This window comes from Schistosoma mansoni, chromosome 1, assembly GCF_000237925.1.
Source record: "Schistosoma mansoni strain Puerto Rico chromosome 1, complete genome".
In the NCBI taxonomy this organism is placed as follows: Eukaryota; Metazoa; Platyhelminthes; class Trematoda; order Strigeidida; family Schistosomatidae; genus Schistosoma; species Schistosoma mansoni.
This window is the reverse complement of record NC_031495.1, coordinates 60949185-60955478: the sequence shown is the minus strand read 5'-3', so window position 1 is coordinate 60955478 and position 6294 is coordinate 60949185.

Below are 6294 nucleotides of genomic sequence, written 5' to 3'. Positions count from 1 at the left end.
CCAGTTTCGAAAACAATTACGTTAAGGTATTTGAATAGTTCAATTTTTGGCAGATATGAATTAATGTGATCAATCGAGTAACCAGATCAATAAGTCATCAGTGTGACAAAAGACCCAATGGTCATAATTACGGTTACTCAGCCTGGAGGCTTATGAAAATCTTCAGGACATTGCCTAAGACTTAAAAAGGCTTTGTAACTTTGCACACATGCTGCTGTAAGTTTCTGAAAGCCTATAGAAATACAAGTGAAGTTCAAATACAAAACATCAAACGCGACTATAAAGTTCACAGCCTAAGTAGTCCAAACTAGTAACCAGATGTTACCTAGAGCAGAACTGGCGGTTCCTATGATAAACTAAAATACTAGAATCAATGATTTAAAAGTCGTTCAAGGTCCCGTCCAATTCATTATTAAGTAAACAAGATTTATCTATCATATATGCACCAGAGAGCGTTATTTATTCGCTGAAATACAGTTTTTATCTTGTCCTTACACTACGTCAAGATTTAAAAGCCCCAAAGTACTTTTTGCTTAACTAAAGTACTCCTTATGTAACAGGAGAATGCGACACTTCTGCTAAATACTTTTAAAGATTGTACTCAACACTCATCCAACTGAAGAAAACGGTGACCTTCGTATTACTATGTCGAAAATATTTTTTTCCGAAGAGACTGGTTGCCCCAGAAAGTTTAACATTGAGGTCAAATTATTTACTTATAAGTTTCATTTATCGTATCAAGTGATGGACTTTTGGAATAATTTACCAGGAAATGTTATCAGCATTTTCGGTGGCTACGATGTGAGTAACACTTAGTCCTAATTATACTGCAAATTTCGAGTAGTAACAATGTTCACCTAACCTACTTTTCCTATTGCTGAAGACTAAAGACGATGATGGTTAGAATAAAAAAATGAGAATACTAGACCAGTCATGTAAAGAATGATCCAAAAGTAAAGAAAGCACTGTCAGAAAGTCTAGCATGTTGAAATAAAAAAAATCGACTATGAACAATCAATGCGTATTAATAAGTTCATTTTATGGGGCTTATTTATCACTAAAATGATAACTGCTAACTTTGAAGCATAAATGTTTATATATGGAGATTCTAGCCCCAACACACAGTAATAGTTTTTTCTAAGGATATAAGTGTACGAGTGTATTTTGATATGCACTCACACGTCCTATTTTTTCTTTTCCAGCACGGCTGGGAAAGAACAATGAAGTTTATGAAGAACCGAGATTTCGATTGTACTTTGTTTTACAATTACTATACTGTATTTTATGGCTCATTGTAGTTAAGAGAGACGACCAGCCGCTGCTAAACATAGCAAGCTGTCATAAGAGTGTTTACCAACGACAACCTCGGTGAGTTTAAACTTCTGGCTGACCACATGGTAGGGTCATCACTACCTCACTAGGGGGAGGAGTGATCTGTAGCTGTAAATAAGTCCTCAAAATCAATAGCTCTGTAAGTGTTCGACATTGGATGCTGACCACATTCGTTTTAATGGACTCATTTAGCTGAAGACGCTCGGTCATGGATCCGTACCAGATCACGTTACAGAACGGTGTGGGAAACACCTCCTACGATCATAAGCCAGATTAGATCACTCACTTCTCGATATATTGACAACCCAACCTCCTCGCTTCTGACTTCCAATTTTAACTGGGTGGGCAAGATTCGATTATAAAAGGTGTTACTGGTAAAGAGTTGTCAAACTACAATACTGGTGGTATCTTCAACGTAATAATAATTTCCCGCGCTATTTAAAAAGGACAGTGGTATTTTTCCTCGTTTGAGTAAATTCTATTGTTTTGATCGTTATTAACGTATCAAGACTACTGTTTTTATACTTTGATTGAATTTATTTCAGTTAAAGTATTCTATTAGAGTATCATTTTTGGTATCCTAAATAGTTTTATCGTCGGTACTCCAGAGTACCTTTGTTTTTCTATTGTGTCTGTTAGTACTTTAGTCCTAACTATTTATAGTTTTTTTCTACTTATAGTCAACACTCACTTTCGCATCCTAAAATGACTGGAAGATGCAACAAAAGCATTTGCCACCGCCCAGGATGTCGATATCCTGTTGATAGCGGCATGCAGTGCGATGAGTGCAAAGGTTGGTACCACGAAGTTTGCACAAATCTAACACCTGCAGCTTTCAAGCGGTTCAGTAAAAATGGGTGCGTATGGCTATGTCAACAGTGCTGTTTGGATGCAAATAGCCTGTTAACCGAGGCCATCTCAATAGTAAATGCCGCAAAAAAGTGTCTCGGCAAGCGCGGTCGGGATACATCAGTCAGAACTCAATCTGTCGACACGCAGATTGACACAAGGCAGGCCCAAGTGAGTCCAAAAAATGCCGACCCACACTCTACAAAGGAGGAAGAACATCCTCCAAAGAGGTCTAACACAACCAGAAACTCGCGCAAAAAAGTCTCTTCTGTCCCTCGTATCAAAAATGGTGCCCAGAAGGGAACTTCCGGAAACCGAAACCGCAAGGCTCGATCGGTTTCCAGCGCGAAAGATGACCCAATCTCCCAAGTCGTCCTGAACCTTCCGGAATCCCACAGTACGCCTGACGCGACTGTGGTTACCACTCCAAAGAACGTTGGCGATTGGGTACGGGTCGTAAGAAAAAAACGCCAAAATGACGTAAAAGGAAATCATACCCCCACCAAAAGGGTCGACAAGCCGAGGTCTGATCACAGCGACAGATCAGTCATTCTCCATAGAGTCAAGGAGAGTGACAGCTTAGAACCGAAAGCTCGTTTTGAGCATGACATTGTGTTGATAAAACAACTACTCAACCAAGTTATGCCCAAAATCATCCCCGGAGTCACCTTGCTAAAGGTGTATAGACTAGGAAATCTAGCGCATCTGAAACCAAATCAATCTAGACTACTTAAAGTCGTTTTCAAATCCCCGAACGAACGCGACTTAATCTTAGAAAATGGACATAAATTAAAGGGTTCAGGAGTTTTTCTCCGTAAGGACTTACCGTTGGCGGACCGTGTTAAAAGACGGGAAGCCGAAAAGGAACTACAGCTCAGGTTAGACGCTGGCGAAAAAGACCTGAAAATTGTAAATTTTCGGGTTGTGAGGCTTCGACAGAGGATGATGCCGAAGCCACTCTGGGTGAAGCACGAGGCCACCTAAATAGGCTTCGGATCTGTTATACCAACGCCCGGAGCTTACTAAATAAGCTACCGGAACTAGGTGTACAGATTGACTCAACTAGGCCAGACATAATCGCAGTCACAGAAACATGGCTGACGCCGTCTATAGATAGTAGGGAACTTGATTTCGAGGGTTTTACATTAGTAAGGGCCGACAGAACACAAACGCGTAAAGGAGGGGGAGTAGCTCTATTCATTAGGAATGCCATCCCATTCACCATTATCGACAGTGTATCCCATGAGAGTGGGACGTATGAATTAGTTAGCTGCCGCCTGAAATGCAGGGGACAAGAGTTGCTACTTAGTTTGATCTATCGCAGTCCAAGCTGTGAGGCAAACGAGGTCCTGCTAAGCAGTCTCAACACTTTATCACGAAGTGATCGATGTCTAATCCTAGGGGACTTCAATGCACCCATGGTGGACTGGGGAAATCTGCGGACTGAATCGTCAGCAAATTCCTTCGAACAGGAACTAGTTGATGCGGTAATCACATGTGCCCTAGTGCAACACGTGAAGGAAGCAACGAGGTACGACCCGGGTTCTGCATCATCCTTACTAGATCTTATATTGACTCATTATGAGGATGATGTTGCAAACCTGGATTACATGCCGCCCCTAGGCAAAAGTGATCATGCAGTTTTAAGCTTTGACTTCCATATAACTGTCGATCACGAGTACGCTTCAGCTCAATCCAGACCTAACGTCTGGAAAGCAAACATACCAGACATCATGAAATCAGCATCATCAGTAGATTGGAAAATAGACCCAGAGTCATCAATCGAGACGGCTTGGGACATATTCCGGAATTTATACTTAGAAGTTACCGCCCCCCACATCCCTTGGACTACACCTAAGAGAACGAGAAACTCCCCACCGTGGTTCAGTAGGGAGGTTCGCATCCTTCTCCGTAAAAGAAGGAAAATGTGGGACAGATTTAGGTTACTGGGGACTGACGAGGCAAAATCTCAGTATCAAAAGGCTCGAAATACCTGTGCCTCAACCCTCTGTAAGGCCAGAAAGCTGTACGAAGAGAAAATCGTTAGGGAATCCATAGAATGCCCTAAACGCTTGTATTCGTATATAAACCAAAGGACAAAAAGAAGAAGAAATGTTCCTTCACTATGGGGAGACAGTACTGCCACATCACTAGTGGAGGACGACTTTGGCAAAGCTCAAGTATTCTCTGAATACTTTAGCGATGTATACACCATAGAAACACCCTTCTCACCAGTCCATGAAAATCCCCCCACACAAGCACTGGACAGCGTAACCATTAAAGAACTCGATGTCTTTGGTCTGCTAGTTAAGCTTGACATAGGTAAATCCACTGGACCCGATGAACTGCATCCTAGGTTACTAAAGGGATTAGCTAACTTTGTTGCGAACCCTTTAAGTGTATGTTTTAATCTATCCGTAACCCAGGGTCGTCTGCCAAAAGACTGGAAGAACGCCATAGTAAGTCCAGTCTTCAAAACAGGTACAAAACATAAGCCTAAGAATTACCGACCAATTAGCCTAACTAGTGTGGTTGTTAAAATCTTAGAAAAGATTATTCGGAAGGAGCTGTTAAAGTATCTCGATGAAAACCGGCTCCTCTCCGAAAAGCAGCATGGTTTTAGAACAGGTTACTCTTGTCTCACAAACTTATTAGTCGCTCGTGAAAGCTGGTGCGCTCTTAAGGACCAAAAATTACCTATAGACGTAGCTTACATCGATTTCAGCAAAGCTTTCGACAAAGTTCCGCATAACCGGCTATTATATAAGCTAAGGAATGTCGGGATTGGAGGCAATCTATTGATGTGGATAAAAGACTTCCTATTTGGGCGTCAACAAAGAGTAAGGGTGAACTCCAAGTTGTCTAGCTGGGAAACTGTGCTTAGTGGAGTCCCCCAGGGTACAGTTTTGGGGCCAGTGTTATTCCTCCTGTACGTAAATGATCTCCCTCGTCTACTATCGTCATCGGTCTTACTCTATGCTGATGATGTCAAGATATGGAGAGCGATACAAAGCAAGGGCGATAGCTTAGAACTTCAAAATGACCTGGAGAGATTATCTGAATGGTCCCAAACCTGGCAATTGCCGATAAACACTTCCAAGTGTATTGTGATGCATATTGGCCACCAGGGTACAGATACATACACGATGAATAACACTGAGTTACCTATTGTTCAGGCACACAATGACTTAGGCGTCATCGTTAGTCAAGACTTAAAGACTATCGCACACTGCCGTGCAATAGCCGCCAAAGGTTTTAGGACTTTATGGTCCATACGCAGGGCTTTTAGGCATCTTGACGCTAAAACGTTTCTGACTTTGTATACAGTGTTCGTACGCCCTAAACTTGAGTACTGCATACAAGCAGCTAGCCCCTGCCTAAAAAAAGACAGTGAACTCTTGGAAAGGGTTCAGAGAACAGCAACTAGGCTGATTCCCGGAATAGCGAAGCTCCCGTATGGTACTAGACTGACCAAGCTAAACCTATTCCCGCTGTCATATAGAAGAATCAGAGGTGACTTGATTACAGTTTTCAAATTGATTAATGACAAATTTGCACCTGATATGCCCTCATTTTTCTTGTCTTCCAAAACAGAAAATCTACGAGGACACTCCAAAAAAGTTCACAAGCCCCGAACGAATTACTTGTCAGCTGACTACCGACTTTCCCATCGAATAATCAACGAGTGGAATTCATTACCTCAGCACGTGGTTGAGGCTCCATCCGTCGACTCCTTCAAAAGAAAGTTGGATCAGCTGAGAGACCATCATCGCCAGGACTAACACAGGCCATCAAGCCTCCTGTCCTTTCCAAACTGAAACTGAAACTGAAAACTTTATCAACTGTATACGTATATGAGAGTTCAATATATAGGTAAAACAGACTGTTAAGTTGACGGGCGTCTCCCATTTGAGCGTCTGATGCATAAAATTAGTATAGACTGGTGAATATGTCACTCACAAATATATTTAAATAGTGTAATATATTTCGGAAACGAATTCTCAAATCCAATGAAATATGTGCCTTTGTAAAACATATATCTCAGAGATCTCCAATAACCAATGACAATATCCGCATCATCTCAAAAAAGGGCAATCAATATTTATACTTATA